Below are 12771 nucleotides of genomic sequence, written 5' to 3' on the forward strand. Positions count from 1 at the left end.
ATTAGGCAATTGGGTCAGTTGAATGGAATATGCTGCTGCTATATATTGTGCTTGCAGCTTACCGATGTCTAACTTTCGTGTTGTGACTTTATTTGCTACGTTTAACCGGGTACGTACCTTTGCTGCAACAAAGTGGTGGCCCTAATCTATGTGTGCTCCTCGTAACGAACGTACAACCAACACGCTCTATAAATGTCTTCCATCTCTCACAACGAAATCAATTTGATTTCTTGTTCTTTGCTCTGGAGACATGAAGGTGCCCTTATAAATATATACAGATTCTTACATTTGGTACTGCTAACTACCATGTTTTTTGCCGCTGCAAAGTCTAACAGCCTCATTCCATTGTCAGATGTTTCATTGTGGAGACTGAATTTCCCGACTGTTGGGCCAAAGATATTCTCATTTGCAATTTTAGCATGAAAATCGCCTGGAATAATTTTAATGTCATGGGCAAGGCAACGGTCATAAGTTTCTTCTAAGCGCTCGTAAAATACCTATGTAAAATAATTATATGTGCAAACTTATATTGTGATATTTATTGTCGAAAACAAAATATATTTCCAATATTCTTTTTACATTGTAGTTAGTTCTTACGATTGCTTTAAAAATATAAAAGAAAATTGCGTTGTTATTAATTTCATATAAAAGAAAAATAATATATAAAAAATTTTTCATAGAAAATATTTATATGTGCAATAACGAAAATAGTTAAAAAATGCATAATAATGAACAAAATTGTTGTACATTTAACATGATATTGTATTGCCCTTGTGGATTAGGACTTGTTATAGCCTTCGTGTCATAGAACCGACTAGGTTTCTTAAGGTGTTAGTGGTGATATACTCCCATTCCGCCAATAATGCACATTTCAATTCTTTCAGCGTCGTGCACTCCTTTGACTTTGCGAAAACTTTGGCAGATAGTATGCCCCGAAGGTCTTCAATGGGTTTGTGACCATGAGTTATAACTGGCCACTCCAATAACGGTACATTTCGTGCCTTAAAAACTTCTTTGTAGGTCGAAGAAGGTGATTCGGGGCATTATCCTGCTGGAAAGTCCAATTATATCCGTACAGTTCTCCAGCAAAATCTATTAAGTTGTTCTCTAACAACTCAACATATGTTTCGGTATTTATTATTGTCGGAACAAAACTTAAATTAGGCTTTCATCCAGCTCCGAATGCAGCGCATACCATAAGAGATCCTCTGCGAAAAATTCCCAATTCTCAAATAAATTCTAACGGTATAAAATTTCAATTTTTTTCTACATTTTGCTTATGTCCTCTCACTTTTTGTTTAATGGTAATATCTTCCTTGGATTTAATTTGTAATCCCTTTAGTTGAGACAGTCGATTTTAATTTACAAGCCAATAAAAAATAATCATATGAGAATTATAAAACATTTGCGTCTGCCACGTCATAAAGGGAACACATAACATCGACGAAAGTCTACTTTAAGTTTTGTTCCGACAAAAATGAGTGCCGAAACATAAATTTAGTTGTTAGAGAACAACTTAATAGATTGTGCTGGAGAACTGTACGGATATAATTGGACTTTCCACCAGGACAATGCCCCGAATCACCTTCTTCGACCTACAAAGAAGTTTTTAAAGGCACGAAATGTACCGTTATTGGAGTGGCCAGCTATAACTCATGGTCACAAACCCATTGAAGACCTTCGGGGCATACTATCCGCCAAAGTTTTCGCGAAGTCAAAGGAGTGCACTACGCTGAAAGAATTGAAATGTGCATTATTGGCGGAATGGTAGTATATCACCACTAACACCTTAAGAAACCTAGTCGGTTCTATGACACGAAGGCTACAAGTCCTAATCTACAAGGGCAATACAATATCATGTTAAATGTACACCAATCTTGTTCATATTATGTATTTTTTAAAAATTTTTGTTATTGCACATATAAATATTTTCTATGAAAATTTTTTTATAAAGTATTTTTCTTTAATATGAAATTAATAAGAACGCAATTTTCTTTTATATTTTAAAAGCAATCGTAAGCACTAACTACAATGTAAAAAGAATATTGGAAATATATTTTGTTTTCGACAATAAATATCACAATATTAGTTTGCACATATAATTATTTTACATAGGTATATCTTTGGTCTGTTCGTCCTTGTCTTCAGTGGGAGCATGGGCGCAAACAAAGCTAATATGGAAGAACTTTGTTTTTATCCATATTGTAGTCTTTCATTTACAGGGGTGAAGCTGGAGGCCAGATGTTTTAAGCTCCGACCAACTAGAAATCCGCAAATAAGCTCATGCTTTCTGTCATGGTGTTGTTGTAACGCCTTTCCCAATCCATCGTATTTCCTGTATGGCAGTTATATCGGCCTTGTATTTTTCAAGTAGATCTGTCAATGCGTAAACTGCACCTTCTCTATAAAGAGTGCGAACATTCCAGGTGCAGATTCGCACATCATGGTCCTTAAAACGTTTGCGGGGGCAGTCAACTTTAGTTTTTATTGCTCTTATGGGTGAACGCACGGCACATGTTAACTCACTACATTTAACGGGAGATAAAGGCAGCTCCACAGGTGACTCCACGAGCAGGTCAGTGTCCACTTGAGTTGAGAGAGGGACCAAATCCTGGGCTTTGACATCTTAAAGCCGGTCAGGATCATTTCTTGGTATCTTTTAACCCTAAAGTGGATTATATACATATGCCTCAAAGGGTATCCAGTACCTTTATTTAAATTTTTTTCCCCAATTTCATAGCCACAATATTATTACTACGAGAGCAAGTGGTATAAACAAAATTCAAAGCATTCCAATGCATACAGCAACACCAACAAAAAACAACTCATTTACTCGACAATATTTCCCAGCATTTCGCCTTCCATGCACAGAGTACTATATGGCACACGGAAAATAAATGAGAGAACATTTCCGTCCCTCATTTTATAAAAACAACATCCTAAACGTTTTTAGACACAATACGCTCGAGATGGTGCTCAGTGATGAGCGTCCATCGCATTAAGATCGAGGAAATGTGGAGATCACTTTTAGATACGGGCCATACTTGCAACTGAACAAATGTGCGGAGGAATATAGAACAAACGGAGAACCAACGAAAAAAATACATCAAAAATTAAAACAAAACAAAAAATATAAATCTGAAGGCAACGAAATGTTTTCGGAAAAACCTATTATACAGTTACCTCGTCGTTGTCGGTGGCTAAAAAAGAACAACAGCGGCATGGAAATGTGGCAATAATACAAATATTTAGGTGTTTCCATTCGCGGGTGTGTGTGTGTGTGGAAATGAGTATTTCTGTGAATATTGTGGCCTATAAATTGAATGTATCAGGGCCATTATAGGCCCAACAAAAAAAAATTGAAAAGCTGATGAAAAAAATTGTGATAAAAAACAGATCATACGAAAAATCTAATAAAGAATAAATTTTTTTAATGTTTTTTTTTTTATTTTAAAGTGAATGAAGAAATTTTAATAAGAAAAAATTAGATGAAACAAAATTATAATAATTTTCGAAAAATATTAATAAATATCTAAAATTGGGTGGCAAGTATCGCTCTCGAGCCAACAACAATAAATGAAAATCTCTTAGAAAAAGAAGAATATCTTTAAATAAAAAAAGTCTTGTTATAAATCCACCTGTATCCAATTTAAACAAAAACGACTAACGAAACGAACATGATGTCCCAGGTGACGTCATATTGTGAATAAACAAAAAAGAAAATTTTAAATAATTAATTTCATTTAAAAGGAAAATTATTTAAATGGTTTATTTATAATAAAGGAAAAAAGCCCCAATATAAAATGTTCCTAAAATAACCCAAAGAAAATCTTTCCAGCATATATCCATGGTATACTTAAAAAATAAATAAAAAAGTGAAGTAAATATAAATAATTAACGAAAACAATCGATACATACATATTTTTTCGATTGCTCAGACCACCATCATAAAATTTTGTTTTTGCCTGTTTTTTGTGTTTTTCCTTTTGTGTTTTCACCTCATCACGGCACCAACAAAAAACGAGGAAAAATCAAAGAGATTATCAGTGTTTATCTTAGAAAAAGAAATATGGGCGTTATCTCTTCATCTCTTTAATTGATAAATCCAACATTAAGAGCCGATGGAAAAAAAGTGAATAATAAAACAAAAATTAAACCACACGAGTCTTAATATGTTTTGTGAAAGTAAAAGTTATCAAAAAAATTGCAATATCTCGTGTATGCTTAAAAAAGATTACCATGAATTTCAAGAAGTTGAGTGATTTAATTTGTTTTTCTCGGTTTTCTCGCCTACAATCACATATTCTGTAAACACTGCCACTGTGGATACATATTAGCTATCACTTTTGAGGTGAGTATTAATAAAATGTTAGGAATAAACAAGTATAAAATTAGTATACTAAAACTATACGACTTTACAAAAACGTTTACTATTTGATATATGTGTCGTGAATGTAGTCTACACAGATTCACAGAAATCTGTATCCAAATACGAAAATTTGATGCGAACATTTTTCTAAAAATCATATTTTTCGGGCCTAATTTTTACAGTTGTCATTCGCTTTCTTCGAACTTGATTGCAACTTTTAGATTTTTACGTTCCGGATCTAATGAATCGTTACTCGTGAAAATCCATCTACAAAATTGCGAGTTATGAGAAATTCCAAAGTAGGAAAATCACCTAAAATTGTTTTTGGAAATATCGCGTATTCTATCGCGTTTTCTGTGCGTCGTTTCCCCTGCAATGAAGAAACTAGTGCAGCATCTTCTTATATAAATATTTTGCTCTAATACACATATTTTGTTGGAATAAATGTTTTTTTTTTTCTTAACTTTTGTTTGTTCTGGAAACCATTTTAAATGCAAATCCGCCAATTGAGATTTTTTCTCCGACCATAAAAAATAACTATAGAAATTGAAAAATATGATAAAAATCACTAACGCTCAATTGATCTTTTCAAACCAGGGCTTCGGAGTCGAGCCATTTTTCCTTCAACCCCGACTCCAGGCAAGTTTTATTCAATTCTCCGACTCTGGAATCGACTCCGATGGTAATTTCCTATAACACTGAAAATTAATAAAACATACACCATTTTTAACTTTTTCCTATATTTGGACCATATGTACTTATATTAGCAAAGTGTTCGCTACTTCGTACGCGGAAAAGATATAAACAACAAATATAGATATTTTAACATGGAAATAGCGAACACTGAAAATTTTGTTGTACTAATACCAATTTAAATCAATATTTATTTTTATTAAAGTACTGTTCGTAACACATTAGTTCCATTCCCGTGCCCATAAGTACGAATTTCCAAAACTCACTCAATCATACAGTCCAACAGTAATCTTAATTTTAAATTTCAGGATTCCAACTCTTTTCGTTTACCCAAATCTAAATTGTACTAAACTTAGTACCATTTCTTCTCTAATAGGCCTTCCTTCAATGTTTACACGGATAATAATTTGCAGCAGTTTGTATTTCGGATTTCTCATAATGTGGCCCAAGTATGCCGTTTTCCGTCTCTTTATGTTATTCATCAGTTCTTTTTCTTTATTGAATCTTCCTAGAAACTCATTATTTGATATGAATTGTGTCCACATCTCAAATGCTTCCAGTTTTTTTCATATCTACCGATTTTAAGGTCCATGGTTCCATGCCATACAATAGGACAGACCATAAATATGTTTTCATATATCTTAATTTGGTTTTTAAGTTTACATTATGGCTTGTAAAAACTTTTTTATACTTTTATATATATATACTTATACTTACTTATACTTTTTTTATACTTTTATTTAAAGAATGTGTCTCTGGCCATTTCAATCCTGCAGGCTATTTCTTTAGAAATGCCCCATTCGTCGTTGATTATCGCTCCAAGATATTTAAAGCTTTGGAGTCTTTCTACATTTATTTCATTTATTTTTAATGGGGCCGCATTAGCATATGTATGATGTTTACTGATGACCATGTATTTCGTTTTTTTATGTTAATTTTAAGACCGTATTTTTCGCTGCAAGTGGTCAATCTGGACGACTTTTTTTAGGGATGGTTATAAAAGTTGATGTGAGTCAATCTTTGGGATATTTACTAGTTTCGTAAACGTAGTTAAAAAGTTTCGTAAGAAGGTTTACGTTATCACCATCAATTAACTTCAACAATTCTGAAGGAATCTCGTCTGGACCGCACGCTTTTTATCTTTTAATGCATTTATGTCTGTTTCAACCTCTGTTCTTGTGATTGGTCTCCCGGATAATTGTTGGTCTACCCGTCTTTCATAGATTGACCGATTTTCGTCAGTAAAAATGGTTTTATGTAATTGCTCCATATATTTTGCTTTTCAGTAGTATCCAAGACGGCTTCATTATTTTCATTATATAATACTTTTGATATTCCTCTGTAGTATATCCCAGCAGCTTCCTTAATTTTTTTGTGAAGATTGAAGTCGTCGTGTAATTTTTGCAGTCGCTCTATTTCCCTGCATTGGTCAATAATGTATTCATTTTTTGGCATGGCGTATATTAATTTGTATTTCCCTGTTTATTTCGTAGTACAATTCGTAATTCGTGTTTTTATATTTTCGCCGTGCTTCCATTAAGTCCAGTATCTGTTTTGTCATCCGATCTTTTTTTGTGGTTTTCATGTGTAGGAAAGATTGTTGTCAGCTATTGTTTTAATGACACATTTTATGGATTCCCAAATATTTTCTCCATCTTCACTGTTTACTGAGGTGAGTTCGTTGCTTAAAAGTTGCAATACCTTTGTTCGAACTGTTGGCTCCTGTAGTTTCTGTACATCAATCTTTTTCTTGTGGTTGGCCCGCTTGGCATGTGCAGAAAGTTTAATTCGTAATTTAGACATTAATAAGTTGTGATCCGATGGCACGTCCGCCCCCGGGTACGTCGAAGTCTTTTTTACGCTTGAGCTGAAGCGTTTATTAATAAGAATATAATCAATCTAATTTCCACCAGTTAGAACTTTTCAAAATTTCAGGATTCCAGCTCTATCCGTTCAACCAAATTTAAATTGTACCAAATTAAGTACCATTTAGTACTTTTCGTACCCATACGAATTTCCAAAACTATCTCAATCCTTCACTCCAAAAGTAATCTTAATTCAAAATTTCAGTATTCCAGCTCTGTCCGGTCACCCAAATTCAAATTGTACTAAATTTAGCACCGTTTAGTACTTTTCCTACAACTTAATTGGCATTTCCAATACTACTTCCATACCTCAATCTTCCACTCCAACAATAACTATTATTCCAAATATTCCCAAATCCAAATTGTACCAAATTTAGTACCATTTAATACTTTTGGTACACATAAGTACGAATTTCCAAAATTACTTCCATATCTCAACAGTAATCTTAATTCTACATTTCAGGTTTCCAGCTCTATCACCCAAATCCAAATTGTACTAAATTTAGTACCATTTAATACTTTTGGTACACATAAGTACGAATTTCCAAAATTACTTCCATATCTCAACAGTAATCTTAATTCTTCATTTCAGGTTTCCAGCTCTATCACCCAAATCCAAATTGTACTAAATTTAGTACCATTTATACTTTTTGTACACATAAGTACGAATTTCCAAAACAATTTCCTTACATCAACACTTCTTACCAACGTTGATTCCATACCAAATTTCACAATTCTAGCTATATGCGTTCAATATATACAATTGGTACTACATTTAGTAACATTTAGTAGTTTCCGTACACTTATAGGTCGAATTTTCAAAAACCCTTTGGTACATCTTAACTCGCCATCAGTGACCCTCATTCCAAACTTCAGAATTCTAGATCTTCCCGTTTTCCTAATACGAATGGTACCATATTTGGTACCTTTTTATACTTTTCGTACCGTTCTAGTTCGAATTTCCAAAAACCAAGCCTTACCTGAAAAATTCAGTTATACTTTTTTGTGGGGTTTTTCAGACTTAAACCACTATAACTTAGCCATTTGTAAACCGTTAAAAAATTAATAACTTGTTCGAAAGAAATTATCAAAGACATAAATACAACAAGATAAGACATTTTGTTTGCTATCATTCTTCAGTGAATGGGTTTTGAATTTAACATAATGTTATATCACGATATGGTGATATAACATTTTTTTCCTTTATAAATTTTTACGTATTTAACCGAATTTACCGATCCAATTGGCATAGAATTATTCTTGAATAGATCCTTGAATTCATAAATTTCGATTCTGATACCATTACATGAAATGTTCCTCCTTGGTTGCGATTTTGAATTAACTGCAACCTGTTAAGGGTAATGTTTCTATACAAAGTTTCGTAAACATTTTTTTTGTTGCATGCATTTTGTCTAGTCTTAGTTGTATTTATGTCTTTGAAATTATTCACCCCTTTAAAAGTAAAATAATCAATGGAAATCCGTTGTGAAAAAAGAAGATATGCCCGTTTAAATTTGAAAATGTAAGAAACCCAGATTTTCGCTACTTTTACCGTTATAAAACAATAAAACGAAGTGGCCAAAATGAACTAAAGGCATTTTCGTTTTCCATGGATCAAAACACTATAGAATTTTGCATCAGAAAGCTTGAATATTTTTCTGATCAACTTTTGTAGCACAATGCCATTTATAGACATTTTCAATAAAATCGATTAGTTGTCAATGAGAGCCGTACCTAAAATTTTTGCAGAACATTTCGAAGCTGAAAAACGTCATCTTGTGGTACTTTTATAGCGGCTCTTAAAATAAAGGACGAAAAGGACATTGAAGGAAGCGAGTTAGAAGGTCGACGTTCTCTACGAAAATAATCCTCATTCATTTTGAAGACATGTTATTTCAAAAATAAACTAAATCAACAGTGAACAAAGATATAACGCTAATTCCTGATGGCTTACATGGTCTCTAGCAAAAACTTCATCTCGCCATAACGCGGAAATTCGACTCACGGCGGATCTGTCCTTCGGTGTTCTTAATATACTCACCAAGGCCTTTCTTCCCCAAGAGGAATTTTCCGTGCCCCATACTTTCGCCTCCATTTTGTTGCACAGTGTAATAAGTGAAATAGATATTACGGCAATGACCGGATAATGTGCAGCATTTCCTGCAGTCAGGATATGTATATGTAACAAAATTACTACAAAATACCATTATATAGATGGCTATATCTATTCTCAGTCATGTGGCTAAAATATTAAGTAAAGTTTTCAAGCACCTAACTTCAGTAAAGATCCAAAAATTAAGCCGACAATGTTTTCTTCTTTCAATAAAAGCCTTTAACAACCATAGCAAGAACATTGGCACACTGTTAATTCTAATATGCAACTTATATCTTAAAATCGATGCCATATGGATAATACTCATGTTTTCTAACCAAAATTCGTACTATGAAATGTTCAGTAATAACAAAATTGAGGTTTCATTAAAATGGTTCACTTTGACTGTGACCTCTGTGAAATGTGTAGTTCAATGACAATGGTAATAACAATGATATATTTGGATTGAAGTGTAGACCTTACCGATCAAACTTAGAAATATTAAGTATTTAAAATATTTTCTTTAATATATTTTAAGTGCAAAACATTTTTTTTTCACTTGCAAAAAATTTTCGATCATCAAGCTTAACTCAAAACGAGAAAATTAATAACAATCATTAAAAATGATCTTCGCCTTTACAGGAAAAATTTCAAAAAATAAAAAAACAGGCTGAGCCCGGCTGGGATTTGAACCCGCGTCCTTGAAAACACATGGAAAAATGTTGTGACGGCGTGGTAGCATTCAAAGCCAAACTCATAACTTCAAAGGCAGCGCTTGTTTTTCATGAAGAAATGCAATTCTACTGCCAAATATCTGTGAAATGTATAAAAACACATTTGCATTTGAAAAACCAAAAGTTCTAGGACAGAGAAGCCATCGCACCGTCGATACGTCTGAAGACCTACTCAACTAATAGCAAAACCAGGTCACGTAATTTGGTGACTGTGTGGGTTGGAGACCTTGGCTTTCATTTTTCACTTGCAAAAAATTTTCGATCATCAAGCTTAACTCTAAACGAGAAATTTAATAAAAAACATTTTTGGTTGATTTTCCGTATGAGTTAGTGTATTTGCTTGTATTATTATCGGAAACTGACCTCCATACAAAATTGCGCGACATTCAGTTCTTAAGTTTGATTAAAATTTAATGGAGAGATCGACTGGGCAGACGAGCTGGCACACATAGTTTGATCGTTTCATTTTGTCGATATGTGAAGAACGGTTTACCAAAAGGGGAACTAGGACTACTATTTCGTAGTGTTACATGCATTTTGGTCAAAACAAATTTGTAATACACTTTCCACATTATAGTGTAGGGTGCAAATAAACCAGATATAAAACCAGAGTTCCAAAGTGTATATAAGTTTTGCCATAAATGTGGTGGTACGTTAAGGAATCGACTCAGCTTGAACACTCACGCAAAGGTTCATTTAATTATATTGTCATGGAACTTTACATTTTTTTGCAAAAATTATGTGGATAAATTGGACCACAAAATAATTATAATTAAGCCTTTGCTTACATATTTTCTCATAGTTTTCTTATAAAATGAATAATGGATTCCCTAAATTTATTAATGTTAATCTCTCTACCATATAAAAATAAAATAAAGATTCTTTTGATAAAATTAGGAAAAAGCTTTTTTCACGACTCCGACTCCAGCAAAATTTGCTAGACTCCGACTCCAGTCTCCGACTCCAAAAACCGGTTTCAAGCACTAGCTGAAACTTATACAAAAGCAAGTAAAAATGTATGTAGATATACCCTCAGTCTATGAGAAGTGAAACTTTCATCTAAGGACAGATCGAATGTATTTTGTGGCCCTTTTTGGACATTTGAACTTAGAAGTTAAACTAAATTTGGCCAAAATATTAGAAGATCCGCAGTTTGGACAAAATTGGTTGCCCCGTTCAAGAGATATAGTGCATACCATTTTAGTGACATTCTTTAAATTTTGGGGGGAAGTACCGGAAGTTATGGACCGGTATTGCCCATCTTCGAATTGAAAATACCGGAAGTTGTGGACCGGTATTGCTCATCTTCGAACTGTAACTAAATTTGGACAAATATGACGAAGGCCAAATTTTGGACCAAATCGGTTGATCAGTTCGAAAGTTATATCCAGCTACTACATAATGTGCCATAGCGGTTTTTAACCTTTCGCCTGTTTTCTTAAGTAGTATGGATTTAACCCTGAAAAAACTTTTGCCTTTGTAATTGAGGTAGCGAATACAAGTTGCTACAGCAAAAATAAAAGTGATTCAAGAGCAGGTCTTAATGTGAACTTATTCGAAAGTTTATGTGGGAGGTACCCGAAAGAGTAAACAAATATAGTCCCTATTTGAACTTGATCTATATCTGGTAGATATATAAGGATGTGTAAAGTATGGACCAAATCGGTCACTATCTTCAAGAGTTATCGTGTGCACAGTTTTTCGGAACTTTTTTGAACTTTTGTGGGCGAGGTACCTGAAGTAGTGGACCGATATGGCTTATCTTCGAACTTGAACTAAGTTTGGGCAAAATATTACGAAGGCCAACTTTTGGACCGAATCGGCAGATTTGTTGGAGAGTTATCTTGCGGTCCAACCACTACACACGGTGCCATGGGGGTTTTTTTTGCACCTTTCAGGGTATTTGCTCAGGAAGTATGGACTTGCCCCTGATGAAAATAGTACCGTCGTATGGGAGGCAGTGAATGCAAGTTGTTTCAACAATAATTAACGAGGTTCGAAAACAGGTCCTAAACTTTTGTGTGGCGTGTACCCGAAGGAGTGGACCGATTGAATCCATATTGGAACCTCATCTAAGTCTGGTAGACATTTCACGATGTGCAAAGTATGGACCAAATCGGTTACTCCCTTTACCGAGCGCACAAATTTTCCGAACATTTTCGAACTTTTGTGGGGGATGTATCGCAACTTAAGCTAAGTTCTGAAAAAAAAGCAATACGAAAACCAAATTTTGGACCGAATCGGTTGATCCGTTTGAGAGTAATCGTGCGCTCCAGCCCGCCAGACAGACAGACGGACGGACATGGCTAAATCAACTTCAAATTGTCTGAAACGGATTTCGTCCAAACATACTTGGGGTCTAAAACCATTTTTTTCGATGAGGCACATTTTGCCCGTATGAAATTGTATACACCGTCGTTAGCATAAATGCTGAGGGTATAAAAACAAAATTAATATACCTCTTATACTATGGCTGAGGGTATAGAAAGATAAAAATGTTTAAAATGGCAAAATAGCTTTTCACTATGATTTCAATAAATATATACAATTGACTTCAAAATATAGTACCAAAAATTACAGGCCTAGGTTCAAGTGTGGTCCTCATGCAATTGACCCCGATTGCAGTATATTACCATTACCGGAGCATTTTAAAATTGAACACAAATTCACTTCAACTCACAGTGAATCCACTTGTATGGAGAAAGTGGCGAAAATTTTTTCCAGTGTTAATATCAAGAGGACTGTTTTAGAAACTATGAACATAATAATCTTCCCTCTTTAACTGTTTTATGCTGTTAATACAAATCGTTATTAACAAAAGTACCGATTATCTTATGATGCAAAAATAGGCATGGGAAACAAAACAATCTGCAAAACAGCAATAAAAACCAACCATTTTTGCGGTTTAAATTGACCACCGTTTTAGTCTGTTGCCACTTTTTAGACATTCTATAATTTCTCAAAAATAATACTTTAAAAACAAATTTATAATCATTTATATATCAAAACTCATAGTCA

General features: G+C 33.8%; 1 protein-coding gene across 4 annotated transcripts in view; it reads left to right on the forward strand.

The window, feature by feature from the left end:
- The first annotated feature begins 2955 nt into the window (after positions 1 to 2955).
- Positions 2956 to 12771, forward strand: part of Pkcdelta (Protein kinase C delta) — a 236081-nt gene continuing 226265 nt past the window's right edge. The window contains exons 1-2 of one of the 4 annotated variants that reach the window (XM_073974260.1): positions 2960 to 3252; positions 3839 to 4351. The gene's annotated coding sequence lies outside the window, so the exon portion shown is untranslated. Of the gene's footprint in view, positions 4352 to 12771 lie in introns of all 4 variants that reach the window. The other 3 variants (XM_073974259.1, XM_073974261.1, XM_073974258.1) reach the window with 3 other exon arrangements.

The sequence above is a fragment of the Musca autumnalis genome, unplaced genomic scaffold, assembly GCF_047663935.1.
Source record: "Musca autumnalis isolate F117 unplaced genomic scaffold, ASM4766393v1 scaffold_3, whole genome shotgun sequence".
Lineage (NCBI taxonomy): Eukaryota > Metazoa > Arthropoda > Insecta > Diptera > Muscidae > Musca > Musca autumnalis.